This window comes from Petromyzon marinus, unplaced genomic scaffold, assembly GCF_048934315.1.
Source record: "Petromyzon marinus isolate PM22_M1 ecotype Great Lakes invasive population unplaced genomic scaffold, UKy_Petmar_22M1.pri1.0 PM_G_Scaffold_77, whole genome shotgun sequence".
In the NCBI taxonomy this organism is placed as follows: Eukaryota; Metazoa; Chordata; class Hyperoartia; order Petromyzontiformes; family Petromyzontidae; genus Petromyzon; species Petromyzon marinus.
In genome coordinates, this window is record NW_027423032.1 from 14,592 (window position 1) to 35,091 (window position 20,500).

Below are 20,500 nucleotides of genomic sequence, written 5' to 3' on the forward strand. Positions count from 1 at the left end.
TCACACCATGCACTGACTCACTCACACCATGCACTGACTCACTCACACATCATACACTGACTCACTCACACCATGCACTGACTCACTCACACATCATACACTGACTCACTCACACATCATACACTGACTCACTCACACATCATACACTGACTCACTCACACATCATACACTGACTCACTCACACATCATACACTGACTCACTCACACATCATACACTGACTCACTCACACATCATACACTGGCTCACTGAAACATCATACACTGACTCACTCACACATCATACACTGACTCACTCACACATCATACACTGACTCACTCACACCATGCACTGACTCACTCACACATCTTACACTGACTCACTCACACATCATACACTGGCTCACTCAAACATCATACACTGACTCACTCACACACCATACACTGACTCACTCACACATCATACACTGACTCACTCACACATCATACACTGACTTTCTCACACATCATGCACTGACTCACTCACACATCATACACTGACTCACTCACACATCATACACTGACTCACTCACACATCATGCACTGACTCACTCACACATCATACACTGACTCACTCACACATCATACACTGACTCACTCTCACATCATACACTGACTCACTCACACATCATGCACTGACTCACTCACACATCATACACTGACTCACTCACACCATGCACTGACTCACTCACACCATGCACTGACTCACTCACACATCATACACTGACTCACTCACACCATGCACTGACTCACTCACACATCATACACTGACTCACTCACACCATGCACTGACTCACTCACACCATGCACTGACTCACTCACACATCATACACTGACTCACTCACACCATGCACTGACTCACTCACACATCATACACTGACTCACTCACACATCATACACTGACTCACTCACACATCATACACTGACTCACTCACACATCATACACTGACTCACTCACACCATGCACTGACTCACTCACACCATGCACTTACTCACTCACACATCATACACTGACTCACTCACACCATGCACTGACTCACTCACACATCATACACTGACTCACTCACACCATGCACTGAATCACTCACACCATGCACTGACTCACTCACACATCATACACTGACTCACTCACACCATGCACTGACTCACTCACACATCATACACTGACTCACTCACACATCATACACTGACTCACTCACACATCATACACTGACTCACTCACACATCATACACTGACTCACTCACACATCATACACTGACTCACTCACACATCATACACTGACTCACTCTCACATCATACACTGACTCACTCACACATCATGCACTGACTCACTCACACATCATACACTGACTCACTCACACCATGCACTGACTCACTCACACCATGCACTGACTCACTCACACATCATACACTGACTCACTCACACCATGCACTGACTCACTCACACATCATACACTGACTCACTCACACCATGCACTGACTCACTCACACCATGCACTGACTCACTCACACATCATACACTGACTCACTCACACCATGCACTGACTCACTCACACATCATACACTGACTCACTCACACATCATACACTGACTCACTCACACATCATACACTGACTCACTCACACATCATACACTGACTCACTCACACCATGCACTGACTCACTCACACCATGCACTTACTCACTCACACATCATACACTGACTCACTCACACCATGCACTGACTCACTCACACATCATACACTGACTCACTCACACCATGCACTGAATCACTCACACCATGCACTGACTCACTCACACATCATACACTGACTCACTCACACCATGCACTGACTCACTCACACATCATACACTGACTCACTCACACATCATACACTGACTCACTCACACATCATACACTGACTCACTCACACATCATACACTGACTCACTCACACATCATACACTGACTTTCTCACACATCATGCACTGACTCACTCACACATCATACACTGACTCACTCACACATCATACACTGACTCACTCACACATCATACACTGACTCACTCACACATCATACACTGACTCACTCACACATCATACACTGACTCACTCACACATCATACACTGACTCACTCACACCATGCACTGACTCACTCACACATCACACACTGACTCACTCACACCATGCACTGACTCACTCACACCATGCACTGACTCACTCACACATCATACACTGACTCACTCACACCATGCACTGACTCACTCACACATCATACACTGACTCACTCACACATCATACACTGACTCACTCACACATCATACACTGACTCACTCACACATCATACACTGACTCACTCACACATCATACACTGGCTCACTCAAACATCATACACTGACTCACTCACACCATGCACTGACTCACTCACACATCATACACTGACTCACTCACACCATGCACTGACTCACTCACACATCATACACTGACTCACTCACACCATGCACTGACTCACTCACACCATGCACTGACTCACTCACACATCATACACTGACTCACTCACACCATGCACTGACTCACTCACACATCATACACTGACTCACTCACACATCATACACTGACTCACTCACACATCATACACTGACTCACTCACACATCATACACTGACTCACTCACACATCATACACTGACTCACTCACACATCATACACTGACTCACTCACACATCATACACTGGCTCACTGAAACATCATACACTGACTCACTCACACATCATACACTGACTCACTCACACATCATACACTGACTCACTCACACCATGCACTGACTCACTCACACATCTTACACTGACTCACTCACACATCATACACTGGCTCACTCAAACATCATACACTGACTCACTCACACACCATACACTGACTCACTCACACATCATACACTGACTCACTCACACATCATACACTGACTTTCTCACACATCATGCACTGACTCACTCACACATCATACACTGACTCACTCACACATCATACACTGACTCACTCACACATCATGCACTGACTCACTCACACATCATACACTGACTCACTCACACATCATACACTGACTCACTCTCACATCATACACTGACTCACTCACACATCATGCACTGACTCACTCACACATCATACACTGACTCACTCACACCATGCACTGACTCACTCACACCATGCACTGACTCACTCACACATCATACACTGACTCACTCACACCATGCACTGACTCACTCACACATCATACACTGACTCACTCACACCATGCACTGACTCACTCACACCATGCACTGACTCACTCACACATCATACACTGACTCACTCACACCATGCACTGACTCACTCACACATCATACACTGACTCACTCACACATCATACACTGACTCACTCACACATCATACACTGACTCACTCACACATCATACACTGACTCACTCACACCATGCACTGACTCACTCACACCATGCACTTACTCACTCACACATCATACACTGACTCACTCACACCATGCACTGACTCACTCACACATCATACACTGACTCACTCACACCATGCACTGAATCACTCACACCATGCACTGACTCACTCACACATCATACACTGACTCACTCACACCATGCACTGACTCACTCACACATCATACACTGACTCACTCACACATCATACACTGACTCACTCACACATCATACACTGACTCACTCACACATCATACACTGACTCACTCACACATCATACACTGACTCACTCACACATCATACACTGACTCACTCACACATCATACACTGACTCACTCACACATCATACACTGACTTTCTCACACATCATGCACTGACTCACTCACACATCATACACTGACTCACTCACACATCATACACTGACTCACTCACACATCATACACTGACTCACTCACACATCATACACTGACTCACTCACACATCATACACTGACTCACTCACACATCATACACTGACTCACTCACACCATGCACTGACTCACTCACACATCACACACTGACTCACTCACACCATGCACTGACTCACTCACACCATGCACTGACTCACTCACACATCATACACTGACTCACTCACACCATGCACTGACTCACTCACACATCATACACTGACTCACTCACACATCATACACTGACTCACTCACACATCATACACTGACTCACTCACACATCATACACTGACTCACTCACACATCATACACTGGCTCACTCAAACATCATACACTGACTCACTCACACCATGCACTGACTCACTCACACATCATACACTGACTCACTCACACCATGCACTGACTCACTCACCCATCATACACTGACTCACTCACACCATGCACTGACTCACTCACACCATGCACTGACTCACTCACACATCATACACTGACTCACTCACACCATGCACTGACTCACTCACACATCATACACTGACTCACTCACACATCATACACTGACTCACTCACACATCATACACTGACTCACTCACACATCATACACTGACTCACTCACACATCATACACTGACTCACTCACACATCATACACTGACTCACTCACACATCATACACTGGCTCACTGAAACATCATACACTGACTCACTCACACATCATACACTGACTCACTCACACATCATACACTGACTCACTCACACCATGCACTGACTCACTCACACATCTTACACTGACTCACTCACACATCATACACTGGCTCACTCAAACATCATACACTGACTCACTCACACACCATACACTGACTCACTCACACATCATACACTGACTCACTCACACATCATACACTGACTTTCTCACACATCATGCACTGACTCACTCACACATCATACACTGACTCACTCACACATCATACACTGACTCACTCACACATCATGCACTGACTCACTCACACATCATACACTGACTCACTCACACATCATACACTGACTCACTCTCACATCATACACTGACTCACTCACACATCATGCACTGACTCACTCACACATCATACACTGACTCACTCACACCATGCACTGACTCACTCACACCATGCACTGACTCACTCACACATCATACACTGACTCACTCACACCATGCACTGACTCACTCACACATCATACACTGACTCACTCACACCATGCACTGACTCACTCACACCATGCACTGACTCACTCACACATCATACACTGACTCACTCACACCATGCACTGACTCACTCACACATCATACACTGACTCACTCACACATCATACACTGACTCACTCACACATCATACACTGACTCACTCACACATCATACACTGACTCACTCACACCATGCACTGACTCACTCACACCATGCACTTACTCACTCACACATCATACACTGACTCACTCACACCATGCACTGACTCACTCACACATCATACACTGACTCACTCACACCATGCACTGAATCACTCACACCATGCACTGACTCACTCACACATCATACACTGACTCACTCACACCATGCACTGACTCACTCACACATCATACACTGACTCACTCACACATCATACACTGACTCACTCACACATCATACACTGACTCACTCACACATCATACACTGACTCACTCACACATCATACACTGACTCACTCACACATCATACACTGACTCACTCACACATCATACACTGACTCACTCACACATCATACACTGGCTCACTCAAACATCATACACTGACTCACTCACACATCATACACTGACTCACTCACACATCATACACTGACTCACTCACACATCATACACTGACTCACTCACACATCATACACTGACTCACTCACACATCATACACTGGCTCACTCAAACATCATACACTGACTCACTCACACCATGCACTGACTCACTCACACATCATACACTGACTCACTCACACCATGCACTGACTCACTCACACATTATGCACTGACTCACTCACACATCATACACTGACTCACTCACACCATGCACTGACTCACTCACACATCATACACTGACTCACTCACACACCATACACTGACTCACTCACACATCATACACTGACTCACTCACACACCATACACTGACTCACTCACACATCATACACTGACTCACTCACACATCATACACTGACTCACTCACACATCATACACTGACTCACTCACACATCATACACTGACTCACTCTCACATCATACACTGACTCACTCACACATCATACACTGACTCACTCACACCATGCACTGACTCACTCACACCATGCACTGACTCACTCACATCATACACTGACTCACTCACACCATGCACTGACTCACTCACACATCATACACTGACTCACTCACACCATGCACTGACTCACTCACACATCATACACTGACTCACTCACACATCATACACTGACTCACTCACACATCATACACTGACTCACTCACACATCATGCACTGACTCACTCACACATCATACACTGACTCACTCACACATCATACACTGACTCACACTCACATCATACACTGACTCACTCACACATCATACACTGACTCACTCACACATCATACACTGACTCACTCACACCATGCACTGACTCACTCACACCATGCACTGACTCACTCACACATCATACACTGACTCACTCACACCATGCACTGACTCACTCACACATCATACACTGACTCACTCACACCATGCACTGACTCACTCACACCATGCACTGACTCACTCACACATCATACACTGACTCACTCACACCATGCACTGACTCACTCACACATCATACACTGACTCACTCACACATCATACACTGACTCACTCACACATCATACACTGACTCACTCACACATCATACACTGACTCACTCACACATCATACACTGACTCACTCACACATCATACACTGACTCACTCACACATCATACACTGACTCACTCACACATCATACACTGGCTCACTCAAACATCATACACTGACTCACTCACACCATGCACTGACTCACTCACACATCATACACTGACTCACTCACACATCATACACTGACTCACTCACACATCATACACTGACTCACTCTCACATCATACACTGACTCACTCACACATCATACACTGACTCACTCACACATCATACACTGACTCACTCACACCATGCACTGACTCACTCACACCATGCACTGACTCACTCACACATCATACACTGACTCACTCACACCATGCACTGACTCACTCACACATCATACACTGACTCACTCACACCATGCACTGACTCACTCACACCATGCACTGACTCACTCACACATCATACACTGACTCACTCACACCATGCACTGACTCACTCACACATCATACACTGACTCACTCACACATCATACACTGACTCACTCACACATCATACACTGACTCACTCACACATCATACACTGACTCACTCACACATCATACACTGACTCACTCACACATCATACACTGACTCACTCACACATCATACACTGACTCACTCACACATCATACACTGGCTCACTCAAACATCATACACTGACTCACTCACACCATGCACTGACTCACTCACACATCATACACTGACTCACTCACACATCATACACTGACTCACTCACACAATGCACTGACTCACTCACACATCATACACTGACTCACTCACACCATGCACTGACTCACTCACACATCATACACTGACTTTCTCACACATACACTGACTCACTCACACCATGCACTGACTCACTCACACATTATGCACTGACTCACTCACACATCATACACTGACTCACTCACACCATGCACTGACTCACTCACACATCATACACTGACTCACTCACACACCATACACTGACTCACTCACACATCATACACTGACTCACTCACACACCATACACTGACTCACTCACACATCATACACTGACTCACTCACACATCATACACTGACTCACTCACACATCATACACTGACTCACTCACACATCATGCACTGACTCACTCACACATCATACACTGACTCACTCACACATCATACACTGACTCACTCACACATCATACACTGACTCACTCTCACATCATACACTGACTCACTCACACCATGCACTGACTCACTCACACATGCACTGACTCACTCACACATCATACACTGACTCACTCACACATCATACACTGACTCACTCTCACATCATACACTGACTCACTCACACATCATACACTGACTCACTCACACATCATACACTGACTCACTCACACCATGCACTGACTCACTCACACCATGCACTGACTCACTCACACATCATACACTGACTCACTCACACCATGCACTGACTCACTCACACATCATACACTGACTCACTCTCACATCATACACTGACTCACTCACACCATGCACTGACTCACTCACACCATGCACTGACTCACTCACACATCATGCACTGACTCACTCACACATCATACACTGACTCACTCACACATCATACACTGACTCACTCTCACATCATACACTGACTCACTCACACATCATGCACTGACTCACTCACACATCATACACTGACTCACTCACACCATGCACTGACTCACTCACACCATGCACTGACTCACTCACACATCATACACTGACTCACTCACACCATGCACTGACTCACTCACACATCATACACTGACTCACTCACACCATGCACTGACTCACTCACACCATGCACTGACTCACTCACACATCATACACTGACTCACTCACACCATGCACTGACTCACTCACACATCATACACTGACTCACTCACACATCATACACTGACTCACTCACACATCATACACTGACTCACTCACACATCATACACTGACTCACTCACACCATGCACTGACTCACTCACACCATGCACTTACTCACTCACACATCATACACTGACTCACTCACACCATGCACTGACTCACTCACACATCATACACTGACTCACTCACACCATGCACTGAATCACTCACACCATGCACTGACTCACTCACACATCATACACTGACTCACTCACACCATGCACTGACTCACTCACACATCATACACTGACTCACTCACACATCATACACTGACTCACTCACACATCATACACTGACTCACTCACACATCATACACTGACTCACTCACACATCATACACTGACTCACTCACACATCATACACTGACTCACTCACACATCATACACTGACTCACTCACACATCATACACTGGCTCACTCAAACATCATACACTGACTCACTCACACATCATACACTGACTCACTCACACATCATACACTGACTCACTCACACATCATACACTGACTCACTCACACATCATACACTGACTCACTCACACATCATACACTGGCTCACTCAAACATCATACACTGACTCACTCACACCATGCACTGACTCACTCACACATCATACACTGACTCACTCACACCATGCACTGACTCACTCACACATTATGCACTGACTCACTCACACATCATACACTGACTCACTCACACCATGCACTGACTCACTCACACATCATACACTGACTCACTCACACACCATACACTGACTCACTCACACATCATACACTGACTCACTCACACACCATACACTGACTCACTCACACATCATACACTGACTCACTCACACATCATACACTGACTCACTCACACATCATACACTGACTCACTCACACATCATACACTGACTCACTCTCACATCATACACTGACTCACTCACACATCATACACTGACTCACTCACACCATGCACTGACTCACTCACACCATGCACTGACTCACTCACATCATACACTGACTCACTCACACCATGCACTGACTCACTCACACATCATACACTGACTCACTCACACCATGCACTGACTCACTCACACATCATACACTGACTCACTCACACATCATACACTGACTCACTCACACATCATACACTGACTCACTCACACATCATGCACTGACTCACTCACACATCATACACTGACTCACTCACACATCATACACTGACTCACACTCACATCATACACTGACTCACTCACACATCATACACTGACTCACTCACACATCATACACTGACTCACTCACACCATGCACTGACTCACTCACACCATGCACTGACTCACTCACACATCATACACTGACTCACTCACACCATGCACTGACTCACTCACACATCATACACTGACTCACTCACACCATGCACTGACTCACTCACACCATGCACTGACTCACTCACACATCATACACTGACTCACTCACACCATGCACTGACTCACTCACACATCATACACTGACTCACTCACACATCATACACTGACTCACTCACACATCATACACTGACTCACTCACACATCATACACTGACTCACTCACACATCATACACTGACTCACTCACACATCATACACTGACTCACTCACACATCATACACTGACTCACTCACACATCATACACTGGCTCACTCAAACATCATACACTGACTCACTCACACCATGCACTGACTCACTCACACATCATACACTGACTCACTCACACATCATACACTGACTCACTCACACATCATACACTGACTCACTCTCACATCATACACTGACTCACTCACACATCATACACTGACTCACTCACACATCATACACTGACTCACTCACACCATGCACTGACTCACTCACACCATGCACTGACTCACTCACACATCATACACTGACTCACTCACACCATGCACTGACTCACTCACACATCATACACTGACTCACTCACACCATGCACTGACTCACTCACACCATGCACTGACTCACTCACACATCATACACTGACTCACTCACACCATGCACTGACTCACTCACACATCATACACTGACTCACTCACACATCATACACTGACTCACTCACACATCATACACTGACTCACTCACACATCATACACTGACTCACTCACACATCATACACTGACTCACTCACACATCATACACTGACTCACTCACACATCATACACTGACTCACTCACACATCATACACTGGCTCACTCAAACATCATACACTGACTCACTCACACCATGCACTGACTCACTCACACATCATACACTGACTCACTCACACATCATACACTGACTCACTCACACAATGCACTGACTCACTCACACATCATACACTGACTCACTCACACCATGCACTGACTCACTCACACATCATACACTGACTTTCTCACACATACACTGACTCACTCACACCATGCACTGACTCACTCACACATTATGCACTGACTCACTCACACATCATACACTGACTCACTCACACCATGCACTGACTCACTCACACATCATACACTGACTCACTCACACACCATACACTGACTCACTCACACATCATACACTGACTCACTCACACACCATACACTGACTCACTCACACATCATACACTGACTCACTCACACATCATACACTGACTCACTCACACATCATACACTGACTCACTCACACATCATGCACTGACTCACTCACACATCATACACTGACTCACTCACACATCATACACTGACTCACTCACACATCATACACTGACTCACTCTCACATCATACACTGACTCACTCACACCATGCACTGACTCACTCACACATGCACTGACTCACTCACACATCATACACTGACTCACTCACACATCATACACTGACTCACTCACACATCATACACTGACTCACTCACACATCATACACTGACTCACTCACACCATGCACTGACTCACTCACACCATGCACTGACTCACTCACACATCATACACTGACTCACTCACACCATGCACTGTCTCACTCACACATCATACACTGACTCACTCACACCATGCACTGACTTACTCACACCATGCACTGACTCACTCACACATCATACACTGACTCACTCACACCATGCACTGACTCACTCACACATCATACACTGACTCACTCACACATCATACACTGACTCACTCACACATCATACACTGGCTCACTCAAACATCATACACTGACTCACTCACACCATGCACTGACTCACTCACACATCATACACTGACTCACTCACACATCATACACTGACTCACTCACACAATGCACTGACTCACTCACACATCATACACTGACTCACTCACACCATGCACTGACTCACTCACACATCATACACTGACTTTCTCACACATACACTGACTCACTCACACCATGCACTGACTCACTCACACATTATGCACTGACTCACTCACACATCATACACTGACTCACTCACACCATGCACTGACTCACTCACACATCATACACTGACTCACTCACACCATGCACTGACTCACTCACACCATGCACTGACTCACTCACACATCATGCACTGACTCGCTCATCATGCGCTTACTCACTCACACATCATACACTCGCACAACCACTGACTCATTCACTCATCATACACAGGTTCACTCATTGTTTGCTGGCTCACTTGCACATCATACACTGACTCACTCATCATGCGCTGACTAACACATCGTGCGCTGACTCACACATCATACACTCACACTGCCACTAACTCGCTCACACATCATACACTTGCTCACACATCATTCACTAACTCACTCTTCATACGCTGACTCGCACATCATACACTCACTCACGCTGCTGCTGACTCACTCATCATACGCTGACTCGCACATCATACACTCACTCACTCTGCTGCTGACTCACTCACACATCATACACTGGGAGTGTCGTGCTGCCAGCTATGGCTGCAGTTTTTTTGTCGTACGTGTTATGTATATCGTTTATTGTTAAATTTAAATTCACAGTTCCTATGATTACTGTTGTTACATTGTTTTTACAGCTTTATTTTGGTGATTCGAAAACATATGGTTAATCTAAATTGTCTTATGGTTGTTGTTGTTGGCTTGCACCACATTGATTTTAACACACAGCGTTTTAACATGTTTTTTTGCGTGGAATATTTGCTGGTTTATTCCAGAATGTTTCTGTTACGCATTGTCGCTTTAAGATGTTCTGTGTTCAAATTTTGTTTGTTGCGGTTGCACCCGACTTAAGAGCCGCATGGCTCACAGGGCTATACCTAATCAATGAAACTTGAAAACTTGAAACCCTCTCTCTCACGCAAATGCCAGACACAACGCAGATGATCGCCACTGAACGCTGCCACCGCCCAATGTCGACCACCACCCCGGGTTGAAGTCTTCAAGTGGTTGTGCCCGTGGCCATGGCAACGGGGGCTGCTGGAGGCTCCACGAGGCTTGGAGGTCGTCGTCATGGAGATTTACAAACTCGTCATCATCATCGTCGTCGTCGTCATGGAGATTAACACTCGTCATCATCATCGTCATGGAGATTTACAAACTCGTCATCATCATCATCGTCGTCATGGAGATTAACAAACTCATCGTCATCGTCATGGAGATTGACAAACTCATCATCATCTTCATGGAGATTTACAAACTCATCATCATCATCGTCGTCATGGAGATTGACAAACTCATCGTCATAATCATCATCATGGAGATTTACAAACTCATCATCATCGTCATGGAGATTTACAAACTCATCATCATCGTCGTCATGGAGATTGACAAACTCGTCATCATCGTCATCATGGAGATTTACAACCTTGTCATCATCATCGTCGTCATGGAGATTAACAAACTCGTCATCATCATTATCATGGAGATTTCCAAACTCATCATCATGGAGATTTACAAACTCGTCATCATCATCGTCGTCATGGAGATTTACAAACTCGTCATCATCATCGTCGTCATGGAGATTGACAAACTCAACATCATCGTCATGGAGATTTACAAACTCGTCATCATCATCGTCGTTATGGAGATTGACAAACTCATCATAATCATCGTCATGGAGATTTACAAACACGTCATCATCATCGTCGTCATGGAGATTAACAAACTCGTCATCATCATCGTCGTCATGGAGATTGACAAACTCGTCATCATCATCGTCGTCATGGAGATTGACAACCTCATCATCATCATCATCGTCGTCATGGAGATTGATAAACTCATTCTTAGCTCTTTCGGTAAAGTCACGTTGAAGGGAAACAAAAAAAGAATAAAGTATACATTATATATATTTTATTATTGAAGGGAAACAATAAAATAATAAAATATATATAAACAATAAAAATTATCACGACGTTTCGACCATAACACAAACGGTCGTCATCAGGTGTGCCGGTTCGCATGAATTTTTTTTTGAACGGTTTATTTATTTATATTTAAAAAAACGTCAGCGCCACGCGCAGCGATTTGGCAGTTTATTTAGAAGGACGAGCCCATCTAAGTTCTGAAAAGAGGAGGGGGGAGACAAAAAATTAATGCATGCTGTCTGAAAGCCACTGTAAGCGTGAACAATCAATTAAGACCTGAAATGGTTTATCAAATCTTTCCAATGATTGCTAAGCCAGAATCCATCTTCTCGGTTGAAATTGTCTCTGTACTTGTATATGTGGATAGCCTCATGAACGAATCTCTCATGGTAGCCAGATGGCTTACAAAGAACCTGTCTTGGAAAAGTCAATGTCATGTGAGCCTACTCAATTATAACAATGATCTGCCATGGCCGAGGTGTTGGTCCTACCGTGTTTAAGGTCTGCTTTGTGTTCACGAATGCGGTCCGAGACATGGCGTTTGGTTTCTCCAATGTAACTACTACCACAGAGGCAACTTAGTTTGTAGACACCAGGGTACTGTATGTCCGGAATCACATCTTTTACAGACGGAACCAGATCACGGATTTTATGTAATGTGTTGAAACGGACCTGGATCTTGTGTTTATTCAAGATTTTGGAGATCTTTTTTGTGATCCCCGCAATGTAGGGTAAAGTGATGGTTTTGAAAGGCTCCTCAAGAGGGTCCTTCTTCATGGTTTGAGTGATAGCTTTGCGGATTGTATAGTCGGAGTAACCATTAGCCTTAAGAGCTTGGTGTACGTGCTTGAGTTCACTGCCTATGTGTTCCTGGTCGGATATGCATTGGGCTCTATGATACTCTTGATGAGAGAATTCTTCTGTGATGGATGGTGGTGGGAATCCGGTTTCAGATAAGCATCCGTATGGGTAGCTTTCCTGTAGACAGAGTGGCTCATTGAACCATCAGGTCTCTTTTTAATTAGGACATCCAAAAAAGGTAGCTTGCCATCTTTTTCGACTTCCATGGTAAATCTGATGGCTGGGTGTATGGAATTGATGTGGTCGAAGAATTGGTCTAGAGCAGGCCGGCCATGTGGCCAGATGACAAAGGTGTCATCCACGTACCTCTTCTCATAAGGTTGGGTGCAGAGTGGCAGTCTGGATGGCGTCAGTCTCAAATTTCTCCATGAAAATGTTAGCTATAACTGGAGAAAGGGGGGAGCCCATTGGGGTGCCCTCAGTTTGTTTGTAGAAAGTTCCATTCCAAGTGAAGTATGTATTGGTTAAAGTCTCACCAGGGTGGGTACCTCAGTGTTTAGTCCTTGATGAACCAAGTCTTCAATGATTGCGATGGTGTCAGGTACAGGAACCTTGGTGAATAAGGAAACTACATCAAAACTGACAAGCAGGTCGTCTGGGGACAGGGAAATACCCTTGATTGTCGATACCAGGTGAGTAGAATTTTGTACCGCAGAGGTGGTTTTTCCAGTGAAAGGACGCAGGATTTCAGACATCGTGATAATTTTCATTGTTTTATATATATTTTATTATTTTATTGTTTCCCTTAAACGTGACTTTACCGAAAGAGCTAAGAATATAAACATGTAGCTGTGATAACCAAACACATCTCCTGCAAAGAACTTGAAATTATGCTCGTGACAGATTCTATTAATCTTAATCATGGCATCCTGAGGGCACCCGGTCAGGCATATCTGCACGGTCAGAAACAAAAACCAAGACAAATGTTCAATTACAGTACATCTAGCATATGATACAAGAACCATCTTGGTTGGGTAAGTCATACAAAATGTAATTTCTATATTCTTTGGGTCTTTCGGTAAAGCCACGTAGATAGAAAAAATAATGAAAATAAAAACAATATCACGTTTCCATCGCAACACAAGCGATCGTCTTGTGTTGCGAGTGAATTCCTTTTATTATACATGTAACATTTAGGAATTAGTTGTATAATAAAAAAATGTTAAAAAAGAGATGTTAAAAACATATTATACGCACGTTTACTATAACATTATCTTCAAGTCTGCTTATAAAACAGCTTTCGTTATGAAAGTGGAAGGTTTTAATCAACAGTGTATACATGCTGCTGCCATCCTGTGGCTTACATTAACATGGATGGCGACTGCACTGCATGTTCTATACTAAACACACTTCTTATTCCTCCTATTCTTACCTGAAATTATATTTGGTAAATGAAATTGGCCTCCGAGGCATTTACAGCGCTAATTATCTGAATATTTCTCAATTTATTGATGCAATGCACACGTAACAAGAGGATTACAGCTGTAAAACATTAAGATAGCATGGCTAGCAATAAAGCATCTCCCCAGCAATATTCCCCATCAATAAAACAAATTACGAGTTTGGTTGTTTAAACATTGCTTTTTAAGTTTATTAGGCTAATGGGGATTTAATCTTACCTTTTTGGGGAGCAAATCAGACCGTTGTCTTATATTTGTACATCACTTTATTAATTCACCACTGGATGAGGGCTTTCCACCATGTGAGTTGTGAGGATTATGGTGAGAGCAGGAGCATTAAGATGATAGAGCTGCCCACCATGAAGCATAACAGCAGCCTGCACTAAGCCGGTTTGTATGGTGGTCACCGATCGACGCACGATCCAGACTCAACCGTGCTGAGCTTCCGAGATCGCGTGAGATCGGACACATTCCTGGTGACTTGGTTAATTAACATTTAACCCAGTTGCACTCGATTTTTTTGGGATTGTTTAATGCTTTGTTTTACGTAACCCCCCACCCCCCCTTCTCTACTTTTCTAGAAGGAATTAAAAAAAAATGTGTTTTTTCTTCACGGCGCGCTCGTCAGTAAGGCCCCCCCGTGCCTTGAGGACCCCCCGTGCCTTGAGGCCCCCCCGTGTCTCGAGGGCCCCCCCCCCGTGCCGCGAGGCGGAGCGCAGTACCGCTCCGGTCGCGTCGGCGAGCGGGAACGGAAGCGGCACTCGTCCACGACGCCGCCCGCCCCGGCGCCCCGGCCGCCCCGGCCCTCGCCCCGCCACGCCGCGTAGAAGCCGTCGGTGCCGCACGCGAACCGCGGCGCCTCCATCAGCTCGGAGCCGCGGAGCGTCCTGGCCCAGCGGGGATCGCACCGCAGCGTGGCGCGCAGGGCCAGCCACGCCGGGGCCTGGACGAGGCGGTGCGGGCGCGGCCGGCGGCTTGAGTGGAGGAGGCTCATGGCGATGGGGGAGCGGTGCCGCCCCTGCTTGCCGCTGCTTGCTGCCGCCGTGATCGCGGTGAGGGTAAGAACGGCGAAGCATAGTTCATAGTTAGTTCATAGTTTCATTTATTTTGGTATAGCCCTGTGAGCCATTCGGCTCTTGAATCGGGTGCAACCTCAACAAACAAAAAACATGAACAAGAAAACATCTTAAAGTGACTTTGTGTTGACTATGCAAACAGAAAAATCCAGGAAAAAAAACCATCAAAATATTCCTGAAATAGCACCGTACACCAACGCTGTGTGCAAAAATCCCAGTGGAATGCAAGTCAAACAACAACAACAACAACCACAAGACAACTAAGATTAAGGCCATCAGTCTAACTCCATACTACAATAAACAAAAACATGGCCAAAACAAAAAACTTTTCGAAATCAAAATAAAAGCCATGAATGCAATGTGGCTCCCTCCACTTGCCGGATTTCAGCCACCTCACGCCTCGCTCCTTGCCTCACCTCCTCTCTATCGCCTCACCTCCTCTTTCTCGCCTCACCTCCTCTTCCTCGCCTCACCTCCTCTCCCTCGCCTCACCTCCTCTCGCTCGCCTCACCTCCTCTCGCTCGCCTCACCTCCTCTCTCTCGCCTCAACTCCGCACCTCAAATCACTTTCTTCTCGTCACCTCACATCACCAAACTCCCCACCCCCACACAAGTAGGCACGTGACTGCCCCTCCCCCCCATCACGAGACCCGCCCACCCCCACCCGTAGGCACGTGACTGCCCCTCCCCCCATCACGAGACCCGCCGTCCCTTGGTGTGGACCAATCAGTTTCAAGGACAATGCATATATTATCATAGTATGTTTTTTGTTTGCATTTTGACTGCAGGTATTGTGGTTAATGCAGACATGAATCCTTGTAAAAAGGTTTCAGTTTTGTTGCCAGAAAAAAGGGGAAAAACCCTATTATTATATTTTGGTACTGGCAAAGGAGGTCTAAGGATGTAGATGCTCTACACACATGTTGAGCGCTCGGTTTACCGAACTGTTTAATCTCATCCACGCTCTGCATGCGCTAACCACAACAACTCCCTCTTTGCTTCTTTCTTCTTCCCTCGCTTGGAGAAGTCTCGTGGTATCAACGGCTGCCGCCACGATGACATCTTGTGTTTTGACACGATTGTGATTGGAGGGCGATGTTTAAGTGCTTACTCTTTTTTTTACATCTCAGGTGGCATGCGGTGAGAAATCCTACGGTGATTCCAAAAGTCGCATGTTTTTTTTCTCCAAGCTCCACTAGGTGAGACAAATCGGTGCTTTAAACAACGGGCCCCAAACATCAGTGCAGTATTATCGTATTTAACGTTCTTATACAGTACCTGCCCCAGCGGTAGTGGGTTTTTTCCCCCGCTTGTTGTAAAGGTCCCGGGGTTAGAATCTAGCGGACTGCCCTGGATATTACTGCCGGGCAATGAACTGCTAAGTACGACACGCCGTCTGCTTCGAAGAGGATGCTAAAAGAGCCCGTGGCATTGTTTTAAGATGAGTTGGCCATTGCTTGCCGGAGTCAAATTTGCAAATGACAGTCCTGCACTATTGTACGCCGTATATTGAAAGGTTGAATTTCCTACGGGGGTAAGAAGTGAAACACTTTGTGACGGTGCTGTCGTACGAGTGCGTAACAGGGAGTTCATTGAGTCTTCAAACAGTGATTGTACTCGGTTGTCAAGAAATTGCCATCCGCCACAGTCGGTTCGTGACCTTGTGCAATGTGTGTCAATAGTGGGGAAGGGAATCAAGGCATAGTTTATACATTCAAAATGTTAGAATTTATCGTATTCTAGATCGGGTTATTGTCCTTCTTTCTATCGTCGTGAAGCATGTTTAAAGAATCCGTCCGCGTTGGTGTCCTATAAAAAAATATTTAGGAAATTGCACCTGAGAGAAAATGAATCAGAACAACCCACCCTCCCATATTAAACATGAGCAACCCTCACAAGTCCAGTCATGAAGCTGGGTGTAATTACCAGCGAAGCGTCACAGTACGCAATTTGTAAATGTTGTGCATTTATCAATGGTGTGGGTTTCTTGGGTTAGATCGCAAAAATGTAAATGTGTCGTTAAACCCGCCACCACCCGACACAGCCAACTAGTAAGGTTTGTCACGTAAACAGAACGTGCCAATTCGTTACTAGTACAGCACGCCGGTGTGTTGCAGAGCAAATCCACAACATTAACAATCTGAGTACGACGTTTCGCCAGTGTTCGCGACCAGCATCATCAGGCGACAGCCAGATTTGTTCTGTCCTCCTGTCTCCACAAATCTGGCTATCGCCTGATGATGCTGGTTGTAATTACTGGCGAAACGTCGTACTCAGTTTGTAAATGTTGTGGGTTTACTCCACGACACACCCGGTGTGCTGTGCAGGTAACGAGTTGGCATGTTCTGTTCAGATGTCATAGTTTTCATAGTTTCATAATTTCATTATTTGGTATAGCCCTGTGAGCCATTCGGCTCTTGAATCGGGTGCAACCGCAACAAACAAAAAACATGAATAAGAAAACATCTTGAAGTGACTTTGTGCATGTGCAAACAGAAAATCCAGGAAAAAACATCAAAATATTCCTGAAATAGCACTGCACACCAACGCTGTGTGCAAAAATCCCAGTGGGATGCAAGTCAAACAAAAACAAGAAAACTTAGATTAGGGCATCAGTCTAACTCCGTACTACAATAAACAAAAACATTACCAAACCCAAAAACTTTTATAAATCACCAAAATAAAGCCATAAATGCAATGTAACATTGATCATAGGAACTGTGACCGAATTTTTAACAATAAACTACATAAATAACATGTAACACCAAACCCTAGAGCCACAGCTATGTCGGGTGGTGGCGGGTTTAACCACACATTTATATTTGCGCGATATAACCCCCCCCTCCAAAAAAACCTTACTAGTACAGCACGTCGATGTAACGGAGAGCAAATCCACAACATTTAAAATCTGAGCACGACGTTTCGCCAGTGATTACAACCAGCATCATCAGGCGGACAGCCAGATCCGTGCGTTTACTCTGCAACACACCGGTGGGGCTTAAGTATGAACTAATTGGCACGTCTTGTTTACGTGACAAACCTTACTAATTGGCTGTGTTGGGCGGTGGTGTGTTAACGA